Source organism: Phyllostomus hastatus, unplaced genomic scaffold (assembly GCF_019186645.2).
Source record: "Phyllostomus hastatus isolate PE091 unplaced genomic scaffold, TTU_PhHast_1.1 phas_contig_86, whole genome shotgun sequence".
NCBI classification, from domain to species: domain Eukaryota; kingdom Metazoa; phylum Chordata; class Mammalia; order Chiroptera; family Phyllostomidae; genus Phyllostomus; species Phyllostomus hastatus.
In genome coordinates this window covers 55,595,831-55,608,162 of record NW_025333977.1, presented here as the reverse complement: position 1 = coordinate 55,608,162, position 12,332 = coordinate 55,595,831, and positions in this window count along the sequence as shown.

The following is a 12,332-nucleotide window of genomic DNA, read 5'->3' as shown; positions in this document are numbered from 1 at the left end:
TTTGTCGTCATTTTGGCTCCTACTGTGCATACCCCAAACCTTTGCCTCCTTATTCAGTTTCTACTGCACATACTCTTACCTCCTACTCTGCCATCTTGGTTTTTGCGGAGCAGGGCTCAGCGGGAGCATTTCCCCTGCTGTTTTACACCCACCCCCAACCAATAATCCCAGCTAATTGGCTAGCTGTCCCTCCGGGAGAGATTGGAAAGCAGGTTCTTCCTGCCTTCTTGGGGATTAGCCTCTGTGTGGTAGAGGATGTGATTGTCCCTTGGGGAGACTGAATGTTACACCGTCCTAACTAATGAGACTTAATGTTTTAAGCCATTAGTTCCTGTTCTGTATTAATAACTAACTAGCGATTTATGTTAACAATTTGAACAACACAGTAAATTAAGTAGTGTTAGAGTTTAACCCAAAGTGAAATGTAAATACTTATAAGCCATATGAATATAAATAAATAATTGAGTACATAAACATAATTTAATAGACAAATCTCCTAATCAAATGCATTTCAAATAATTTATGTGGGCACTTCATCCTCAAAGAAGTAGAGCATAACTACCCAGTCCTTAAGTATGAACTGTATGTATGACTTCCTCCCCAAGTGGACAGTGTGAAATGTACATGTGGAGCAAGCAGGGCAGAGTGATACTACAGTGGAACAATCTGAGAAATACTTCCTCAACTCAGCCAGGAGATCAAGGTCAATTTTATTAGTGATATGCTATATGGATAGTATGTACCCTTGATATAATGTGATGAGAATGACACATTGTAATCTTCCTCCTGAAAACCCCTAACACTGGCCTAATATTTTTAAAATGTCAGAAAAATCCTCATAAAGAGACAAAAAAAAAACAACTATCATAACTCCACAACATTGACAAGATCATCAGAAACAAAGAAAATTTGAGAAACCATTATAAAGAGAAGCCTAAGGAAACTTGATTACTAAATGTAACATGACATCCTGGGTGAGATCCTGAAACAGAACAAAGACATAAGGTAAAATCTAAGGAAATCTGTACAATGTATGGACTTTATGTAGTAATAATACTATATTAATCATTATTTTAAAATGTGCCATAATTACATAAGTTGTCAATAATAGGCGAAGCTAGGTATGGAGTATATGGGAATTTCTGCACTATGTCATCAATTTCTCTATCAATCAAAAACACTTTCTAAAATATGCATTTTGTTTCTAACAATTTTAGTAAAACTTCCAGGGTTATACCAGTATCCTGATATTAGCTTCCAGTCTCCCATTGTTCCATTTCTATAACCCTGAGGACACAGCCTCTGCATCCCTGATAAGAATTTCTTCATTTTGTTTTTTGTCATCTGCCCATTTCTTCCTAGCTAATCACAATCTTAATAGAAAAACACTTTTTAATAGTCTCTTTAGCATTAATTCATTTCATAAATTCTTTGTTTTAAACAACTAAAATGCACACACTTATTTTGGCTAAGTTTACATTCATTTTAACTAAAAGAATTGAAGAAAGTAGAAAGAGGACAATAATCTGTTACTGTTCCTGAAAAAATAATAACATTTAAAAATATGACCAATGACAAACACATTCCATGGTGCCTTGTCCTAAGTTCAGAACCATTAGAGTCTGGTAAGTTACTGCAGAGGTGCTATTTGAAGAAAAATGATGCTTAATGAAAACTATGTATTTTGCTTTAAAGAAGTACTATAAAAACAACTAAATATTTCATCATTTTTTAAAGCAGAAATTATTTCAGTTCAATAACTATAGTTATTTTTTTAATTAATGACAAACCCTAATGGTCAGTTTTATATGTATTTGCTTAATCACAGATTAAATTGTATATACAAACACAGTTTGATTGAAATACAGAATATTTCATGGAAAATAATTAACATCCTCTTTGGTGGTTGAATGGTTTATAATAAAGGCTAACAGAGCCTCAGATATGAGGATCATCAGAAATCTGTTAAGCCAGCTTTTGCCTGATTTTAGACAAATTATTTTAAAGACAATTATTCTGAGCCTATTACATACTTAACAATGTTATAGGGGCTTTAGAGGGAATAAAAATTAGTGAGATAAGACTTTTATCTTCACAGCATTTGGTAATTTAATGGTAAGGGTAGGAGGCAGTAAAGAAAGGAAAATAAGACAGAAACATGACTGTAAAATAGCCATTGTGTCATAAAATGAGAGGCACCTAGAGGAGGAAAGAACAGAAACTCTCCATATATTTGTTATATAATTGATATAAAAGCACCAATAGAAAAAAAGAGCAAGCTATATAACATGAATCAATGAGCAAAATTCTTGCTCTTAAAGTTCTAATTATCAAAAGAATGAAATGGGAGGCAGAGGGACATAAATTACAATAAAGCATGAGAAACCCAAAGAAATGACGTGCAGAGCACAGATCAACAGAACTGCTTGGGAACACAGAGAAGTGGGCGTGACTGAGGAAAAAAGGTGTTTGATAGGTTTGGCAGGCTGAGATGGAGTTTGTCAAAGAATTTAATGTTTCAAGTAGAAGCACAAAAAGCACCACAGTGTCTCCAGAATAGAAAATTTTACACAGTGTAAATTAGGTACATGGTGGAGATAAATTAAGCTGGGGTAAGAGTTTAAGTCTGTTAGTGTGCCGACATGAAAGCTCTTCCTATTTCAAAGGCAGATGAGAATGGAGAATACAGACTCAGGAGTGTTTTTAATTGCTCTTGGCAAACTAATAAGTCATACAAAGTATACTCACAAGGTCAGGAAAGCAAGTGAGTCAATAAGACACTTTTTATCCTCTTCTCTGTTTCCCAAGAGGGCTACCAATAGAAATGACCAATGAAGTCTCTAGAGGAGGAGAAATCTGCCAAGTCAAAGGAAACCAGACCACCACTGGGCTAGAGGTTTGGCCCTGTCAGCAATAAGGCTCTTTTTAATTACCATGTACAATTTTGCTCACTGCACTAGAGTCAAATTTGATTTAGTTGTGTTTCTTTTTATTCATTTATTTTTTACTTTTGTTCAAGTAAAACTGTCTCCATTTTACCTTACCATGCCCTCCTTCCCAACCCACCCCTACCTCCCACGACCTAACCCACCCCCTTTGGCTTTGTCCATGTGTCCTTCATACATATTCCTTGATGCCCCCCCATTATCCCCTATTATCCCTCTCCCCACTCCTCTCTGGTTACTGTCAGATTGTTCCTTATTTCAATGTCTCTAATTGTATTTTGCTTGCTGGTTTGTTTTGTTGATTAGGGAGAAAAGGGAACCCTAGTACACTGTTGGTGGGAATGCGGACTGGTGGAGAACCAGTCTGTGGAGAACAATATAGAGTTTTCTCAGAAAACTGAAAATGGAACTGCCTTTTGACCCAGCAATTCCACTGTTGGGATTATACCCTAAGGATCCTGAAACAACAATTCAAAAGAACCTATGCACCCCAATGTTCATAGTTTTGTTCCTTAATGTACATTGGGACCAATATAGTTGACTTGGTCATACTCTCCCACTTACATGACACCAATTCAAGGCATACAAATATTTTGCTTTGTCTGGTGTGGCTCAGTGAATTGAATGCCAGCCTGAGAACCAACAGGTCACCAGTTGAATTCTCAGTTTAGGGCACATGCTTAGCTTGCGGGCCAGGGCCTCAGTAGGGGGCACAGGAGGGGCAACCACACATTGATGTTTCCATCTCTTTCTCCTTCCCTTCTCTCCTTCAAAAATAAATGATTTTTTTAAGTTATCTTAAAAAGGCATACAAATATTTTAAATGCTATCAGTTAAATAACATAGGTTGAATATCAGTTAAACAACATAGTAACATAATCAATATTTATCTTTTGAGAAGATAGTGCGGGTAGTATTATGCTTTATTAATTGGAAATGGAATTTTGTAAGAGATTGATAACATGGATGAGAGGCTGTTATAATCACTAAAATTAAGAATGACAAAGTCCAAAATTATGGCAATGGAGAGAGGAATGGAGTGGTTAAATGTGAAAGTCAGGTTTGAAAAAGAAGAGATAGAATTTAATTAATTTGGATTATAAAAGAAGAGAATAATAATCCTTTCAGTTTAAGAGAATGGGCTACTGACTAGTAGAAAACATGTTTTCATAGGAAATCACAGATCTGTTAAATTAAAGGTACAGAAAACATTTATGAAGGACAGTAACTGGAGCACTATTGTTTTGGTTAGAACTCTGGCTGCATCACTTTCTTGTGTGATCTTGAGCAGGTTATGTAACCTCCCTGTATGTCTGCTTGTCTAAAATTAGAGAATGAGAACAGCACTAGCCACAAGTTTGTGTAAAGATTAAATGAAATAGCAATTTTAATTTTAAAACAGTGACAGAATCTCAAGGCAGGAGAAACACCATTCTGAGAATCATAAATTAATGAACATAGAAATAAGTTACTAGTAGCAGGATGAGAATTTAGAAAAGAACAACCAACAGAACTTGTAGAATCTTGATATTGAAGAATTTCAAATAAATAAATATATATCAAGTTAGAAAAGAAAAAGTAGCCAGGCAAGCAAGAAGAGAAACAGAATAGAGAGGGGCCAAAGAGGTGGTTGAAGAGGATATGGACTTCAAAAATGCAGGAAAAAATTGGTTTTAGCAGAAGAAAGGAGCGTAGTATATTTTGCCAAGAATTTGGTTTTATACTAATATTATGCAATATTGAATTTTGTATTATTAAAACAATACAAGCTTAAATTTAGGAAATAAGTCTGTAGTAAAAACTGCATTTGATATATTAGGTAAGCTTAATAACAGGATGTAATTGTGATATATTCAAAATTAAGAAATACATAATTTGTTATAGAAAGAATAGATATGAACAAACTTGATTTATTTTGAAATCCCTTCTCTATCCCTTGATAGAGACTTGATTTATTTTGAAATCCCTTCTCTATTTTGAAATAGAAATATTGGAGCTTGCATTTTATACATGGAGAAATATACATAAAAGTATTAAACAAATTATACAAGCAAAGAGTAGTCAACAACGTTATAAGAAACAGAGAATTCAAAGAACTTATATGTGCAACCCATGGACATAAACTAAGGTGGTGGAATGCTGGAGGGTTGTGGGGCGCAGGGTGGAGGGGTAATAAAGGAGGAAAAATTGGGAAAACTGTAATAGCATAATCAATAAGATATATTTTAAAAATAATAATTATTAGAAAATACAGGATTTTTATAAGGATTTGGGGGTATACATTATTTGGTATTACAATTTGGAGCAATGATTCAGGACATACATCAATGGTTGGTTTTGTTTATATAACACAACTGGTAAGAGTTAACATAATTTTAGTAAATATTAAAGCATTTCTATATCCAAAATTAGTAAAAGTAAATATTTGGTTCACTTTTTCCAAATACATTTATTTAACAGTCTAAATTAACAGTGCTTAATTCTACTTGTTTTTACAGTTTTAATATACACCACATTTAAGACATTTTGCACTGAAATATTATAAAATATAATCACTTCATTAAAATAGTCAGGTATTCATGAAGTATTGAAATATGGATAATTACTTGAGCATGTCACTGAAACAATCATCTGTCCCCAATTAATACTGATATATTACAGCTGAGATGTCTTTTAATGATCACATTACTGGGAAATTACTGCTGCTCATATAACTTGTCCTTATAATCATGTATTTATCAGAGATAGAAAAGACAAATGTCTCAGGAAGCTTATTAAAATCCTTATTCTCCTGATTTTTAATTGGTAAAGAAGATAGTTTTTGCATATTTCTTTTCTGAAAGACCAACTGAGTTTTCATCAGCAGGAGTATCCTTAAAATTATGCAATTGTCATATACATAAATCTTCATATTTTATAAGAGCAGGAAATTATATGTCAAAATGAAACTCACTTTATAGAACTATTTCTGTTCTATGAAGTTATAATCAAATCAAATAAAAATTATGTATTGATCATCTGTAGATGCAAGGCAATCCACTAACCATTGAACTTTAGTAGCATCAAAATAATACTAAGAAAGAAGTTATATGTAGATTTTTTCATTTGCTTCAGAATTATTTTTACACAATTTTATAAATTTAAGAACTGCATTATTACTTTGAAATTACTTATTTCTAAATTCATAAATTATATTTTCTAAAAAAGTGTTGCAATGCATCCAACAAGACAGAGTCTTAATAATACAGTCTCTTTCTAAGTCATTTTTAGGCACCCACTCTCAGTTCTAATGGCCCTGTTTATTCTGTGACTGGGCATGCCAACATGTTGACACCATATTCAATAAATTTCAGACACTAATACAGGTTGGTGGAATAACATATTCAAAATAACAAAGAGTTGATATCTTTTTCATTGGCCTAATTGCCTACTGAAACCTCTGCTCTATAAAGTTTCTCTCCTCACCTTTTCACACCATTCACCTTCAAAAGCACTGTTTCCAGTCCACCCATAGGGAATGAGCAATTACACTCCTGCACCTTGAGGGTAAAGTATCTACATAAATTATTTAGAATGTTTCTGTATGAGAAATTTGCCTCTTTCCCCATTTGCTAATTAGTCAATTTATTCAATTATTTATACTGTATGAGTATATATTTATTTTACAGTTTGCAATATATGATTTTAACATTGCTCACATTGTTTCAGTTTAAGCTGAACATTGGGGACTCATTCATTTGGCTTTTGTACTCATTGGACATACTTCCCTATCATGGCAGATGTGTGTGAGTGTGTGTGTTTGGGCACATCCTTACTTTTCGTTATTATAAGAGGGTATAATCTCATCTCGTGTATAGCCTGCCCTTTTCCTAGAATCAGCCATTTCTACTGAGTCCTGGTTCTTTTTATTGAAGAATGACATATTAAACAAGGTCTGGGTATTATATGTACTCATTGCTACTGAGATTTTTTGCTTCTTTATCCTGTTTTCTTATTATTTGGTTTGTTTGTTTGTTTGTTTTGCCTTCTTGGCTAACAGATAAAAATTATACATATTACACGTTTGTATATATACAAACCTGCATAAATATACATATCTATAAGTAATTCTATATGTAACCATCTGTGCCTATATTAAGCTAAACTTGAGTTTTTCTGCTGTCTCCAGTCCCTCATGATATCATCATTTTAACTTACTTCTCTTGCTTATCTGTAAACTCCCACTACAGCAGTGAGAAACCTGTCTCCTACCATCTGTCATCCATTTGTTTAATTATTGTAAGTATACATGTATAGCAACATCAAGAGTCATAAATCATGTTGATGATATGTACACTTGATATGGTGTAATGACAATGGCATTTTTTCCACTGCAGTGTTTCTTGGATTAAACCATAGCACTAGTTTTATCATGAAAAAAATCAGACAAATCCCAACTGTGAAACTTTTGTAAAATACCAGAGTTCTGTTTAAAGCATTCAGTTTTAAAATAAAAAAAAAACTAAAAACAAGGAAAGTGCCAAAGTGCAATAGCCAAGAGGAGCCTAAAGAGATATGAGAATTAAATGTAGTGTGGAATTTGCAACCAAAGGGAACATTATGTAAAAATAAAAAATCTAAATAAACTCTGGTTATTCTAAACTATCAATGTTGGCTTATTTACTGTAATAAATGTCTAAGGCATTAATAATAAGAGAAACAAAGTTTATGGCCATACCACTCTGAATGCACCGGATCTCGTCTGATCTCAGAAGCTACACAGGACCAGGTCTGGTTAGTACTTAGGTGGGAGAAACAAGGAACTCTTTTAATTGCCTTCTCCAATTTTTTACTAAATGTAAAACTGTTCTTAAAAGTAAAAGTTTGATCAGAACATTAAAAAAAGTGTATGCCCTTCAGAGTATGTTGACACATATATTAATAATTAAATTGGGGTAAATCGTTATAAGTAAATATAGACAAAATAGCTATTCACTATTTAAATAATGTCATATATGATATTGTTCCAGGAAAGATTTACTTTTTTAAACCCATTCTCAGTAACAAATCACTGATAGTTAGAAATTTGGTTTTGTGGTAGGTTTTATATTTAACAGTTGTAAATAATGCTGGCTATTGTAAATAACACTGCAGTGAACACAGAGGTTCCTATAGTCTTTTGAATTAGTATTTTGGGTTTCTTTGGATATAGTCCCAAAAGTGGAATCATGAGGACATAAAGCAGTTTCATTTTTAATTTTTTGAGGAAATCCCATAATGTTTTCACATTGACTGCACCAGTCTGCATTCCCACCAACAGTTCATGAGGGTTTCCTTTTCTCCACATCTTCGCCATCACTTGTTGTTGGTTGATTTATTGATGATGGCCATTCTGACAAGTGTGAGGTAGCATCTCATTATAGTTTTAATGTGCATTTGTCTGATGATTAGTGACACTGAGTATCTTTTCATATGCCTATTGGCCCTCTGTATGTCCTCTTTGAAGAACTGTCTATTCAGATACTTTGCCGGTATTTTACTTGAGTTGTTTGGTTTTTTGGTGTTGAGTTGAATGTGTTATTTATAAATTTTGGATATTAACACTTATCAGGTATATCCTTGTGAATATGTTCTCTCATTCAGTGGGTTGTCTTTTATTTTTTTTTTTTGCTGGTTTACTTTGCTGACTGTGTTTTATTTCATTAGCCAAAATATGGAAGCAACCCAAGTGCCCATAAATAGATAAGTGTATAAATTCAAAATGGATTAAACACTTAAATGACAGACACAAAACCATAAAAATCCTAGAAAAATGCATAGATAGCAAAATATCTGACATTGCTCACAGAAATTTTTATCATATATTTCTCCTCTGGCAAGGGCAACAAAAGAAAACAAATGGAACTATATCAAACTAAAAAGTTTTTGCTCAGTAAAGGAAATGGTCAGCAAAATAAAAAGACAACCCACAGAATGGGAGAACATATTCTCAGATACATCTGATAAAGGGTTAATATCCAAAATTTATAAAGTACTTACAAAGCTCAACACCAAAAAAATAAACAACTCAATTTAAAGAATGGGCAAAGGACCTGAATAGACACTTCTGCAAAGAGGCCATCCAGATGGACACTAGACATATGAAAAGAAGGTCAACATCACTAATCATCAGAGAAATGCAAATAAAAAGCACAATGAGATACTATCTCACACCTGTCAGAATGACTATCATCAATAAACCAACAAACTACAAGTGTTGGTAAGGATGTGGAGAAAGGGGAACACTTTTGCACTGTTGGTGGGAATGCAGACTGGTGCAGCCACTGTGGAAAACAGTATGGAGATATCTCAAAAAATTAAAAATGGATCTATCTTTTGACCCAGCAATCCCACTTCTGATAATATGTCCAAAGGAACCCAAAACACTAATTTAAAAGAACATAAGCAGCCTTATGTTCATCACAGGGTCATTTACAATCACCAAGACATGGAAGCAGCCCATGTGTCCATCAGTAATTTAGTGGATAAAACAAATGTGGGACATTTACACAATGGAATTCTACTCAGCTGTAAAAAAGAAGAAAATTTTACCCTTTGCAACAGTATGGATGGACCTGGAGAACATTATGCTAAGTGAAATAAGCCAGTCAGAGAAAGACAAGTACCATATGATTTTACTCATGTGAGGAATCTAGTGAACAAACTATACTAACAAGCAAAGCAGAGACAGACTCATAGGTGGAGAACAGATGACAGCTAGTGGGCGGGGTTAGGGGGTGGAGGGATTGGGCAAAAAAAAAGGACTCATGGACATGGACAACACTGTCATGATTGCTGGTGGGAGGAGGTATAAGGGGACTCACTGGTAATGGAAAGAATATAATAAAGAATATATGTATATATGCACACACACACATATAAAGTGTTGGTACATATATACAATGGAATATCACTTGGCCACAAAAAAAGAATGAAATCCTACCTTTAGCAACAACATGGATGGACCTAGAGGGTATTCTGCTAAATAAAATAAATCAATCAGAGAAAGATAAATATTATACTTCACTAATTTGTGAAATCTGAAGAATAATAATGAGCAAATAAAACAGAAACAGACTCACAGATATAGAGAACCAACTGATGGTTGACAAAGGGGATGGGGGGATGGGGACTGGTGAAAAAGGTAAAGGGATTGAGAAGTACAGATTAGTAGTTACAAAATAGTCATTAAACTGTGAAGTACAGCATAGAAAACACAGACAGTAATATTATAACAATTATGTATTGCTCCAGTTGGGTACTAGAAATATAAGGGGGAGCACTTCATAAAGTACGTGATTGTCTAACCACTATGCCTAACACCTAACACTAATACAAAATAATATTAAATATAAACTGTAATTGAAAAATTAATAAATTAAGAAATCTAATTAAGAGTGAAATGGAGATAATTGGAAATAAAATTTTAAATGTATTAAAAATGTATTCTACACTGTATAAAATAAACTAACTGCCACATATACTTTTAATATGATCAAGAACATATTACAGGTGCAGAGCTGATATGGTTGTGATAACATGCATGTTTTGTCTGTGCTGTGTAATAAATTATCAGAAACTTCAGAGTATGAACTGACATGAATTTATTTCCTCAAAGCTTCTTTGGATTAGGAGCCTGGGCAAAGCTGAGCTGAGTCCTTCACTCAGAATCTTTCAAAGTCACTGGGTGTGCTTTGTTTTTTCTGGAACTTAGGCTTTTCTCCCAAATGCAAAAATTTAGTTTTTTGCAGTTGTGGGGAAATGTTCCACATATTCTTGCTGACTGTCTGCATGTGGTCTCTTTTAGCTCCTAAAGGTTCCTGGATTTATTGCCACAAGAGCATCACACAAGTTCCTTTACAATGTGGCAGCTTACTACTTCAAAAGACACCAGAAAAAATGTCTCTTCACCAGTGGCTCAGTTCCTCTTTAAAGGTTTATCTGACTAAATCAGCCTCACTGAGGATAATTTATTTTTATTTTAACTTAGAATAATTGATATGGGACCCCCATTACATTTGCAAACTCTCTTTATTCTTGCTACACACCATAAGTCAATCACGGCAGTGACATCCAGTCATAGTCATAGATCCTGTCAACACTGAAAGTGAAGGAATTATAGAGGATTTGCATACCAGGGAATGGGAATCTTGGAGCCATCTTGAAACTCTGCCTCCCACAACATGTACAGGGTGGGGCAAAAGTAGGTTTACAGTTGTGAACATGTGAAACACAGAGTTTATTCTTGTATTATTATGTATTAATTATTGTATTACTTTACATATAAACAACTATAAACTTATTTTTGCCCCACCCTATATTAACTAGTTACTGTGCCAGTCACTAAGCTATGTTCATCTTGTAAGTTGTCCCAGTTTAACTTGCAATGGTTATAATGTTGCACAGTTCAATAAGTTAGATAATATTAAGATCCACATTTTAAAAATTAAGAATCAAAATGTGCATTCATTATACACAGTTAGGAAGTAGTATAGTGAGAATTTGAACTCAAATCTCTGAACCTGGACTCTTACTATTAACCTCTGTAATATCAAGCAATTATCTGTTTAAATATTTACCACGTGTTACTATGAAACCAATAGATAAAAAATGCAGTGCTACATACATAAGAATTTTGCACTTCCTATTACTGTTACTTAGTAGTTATTCTATATATAATCTGTGATGGGTTGACTCAATTAAAAATAAAAGAACCCTGGTAGGTAGAAATATTACAGTTGAAAATGTTGCAATGGAAAATGTGTTTTAATGTTTTATTTAAAATAATTTAAAATTTAATAGAATGCTACAAGAAAGAGTACTATCTACTATTCTTGGTAAAGGGTAAATTTGTAAAACATTAACATGTTACAGACATGTAGTTCCTAGCAAATCAGGACATTTTCATGTATAACCATAAAATTATTATAAGCAGGAAGTTAACACTGACAAAAAACTTAAATCTGCATACTTTATTCAGGCCAGGTATTCCATTCACATGTCATTGTCCTTTTCTTTTTCAATCTCAAGCTACCTCAATCTCTCTTTATCTTTTATGATATTTACATTATGGATCAGTTATTTCATAAAATATCTTTGAGTAGTGGTTTGTTAGATTACCCTTCATAATTAGAATCAGGAGTTGCATATATGGATTGAATAGTCCAGAAAAGATGTTTGATTTTTCTCAGTGCATCAAATCAAGAGACTCATGATGCTTATTTGATCCACTTCTGTAGACTTTATTTTAATCACTAAGGTAAAGCTATTATTGCCAGACGCCTCCACTGTAAAATTATTATTTTCTCCACTGTAATCAATAAGTATGGTGATATATTTTGAGATTATAATAAATAATTTATTAGTCAT